Source organism: Cynara cardunculus, assembly GCF_001531365.2.
Source record: "Cynara cardunculus var. scolymus isolate 2C chromosome LG 1, CcrdV1, whole genome shotgun sequence".
Taxonomy (NCBI): Eukaryota; Viridiplantae; Streptophyta; class Magnoliopsida; order Asterales; family Asteraceae; genus Cynara; species Cynara cardunculus.
The window spans coordinates 4286623-4287295 of NC_037528.1; positions in this window are offsets into that span (position 1 = coordinate 4286623).

Here is a 673-nt window from a genome sequence, read left to right on the forward strand (position 1 = left end):
TTTAAGAGTTTTAAGAGTTTTTAAGAGTTTTAGTCAAATGCTTTATAATATAGTATAGATATAAGGCTTGATCATTTAAAAACTTCAAAATTTGTAAGACCCATAAAAACTTATATCTTAAGATATCGTTTCACATGATGTTCTTTATTTTATATGTATTCGGTTCATAATGTGGAATTTTTTTACGTATAACTTTTATTTCACAAGCAAACTAAAAAGTTCATATTGTGAAACAAATACATGTGAACCAAACACATTGTGAAACAATTATATATTAATCAATATTCTAAATGTTAGTTTTAGATGGAAAAATCATATGATGTACTACTTCTCAAGATTATCACAATCTCTTCGTTTCTTAAAATAAGGCCCCTGTTACATATTATGGGGTTGTGTTTTCCTTCAAGAGAGTTAAATAAAAGATAACGATTGTCCAAAACGAATATTGAGTGGATGATAAATTGAATCCCAAAGTGGTGGCATTGAAGGTGGTTCTAAGTGTTTATATATGATAAATGATTGTACCATAGAGGTGGGATCTAGAACTTAAGACATGTTTATATATCTCGTCTCAAATGAATGAATTAACATCACATGTTGATTGATATCCAACTCGTCTCGTTTCAAAACGTTGTTGTATCAGGCTAAAAGCTTTCTCTTGGTCTTAGATGTT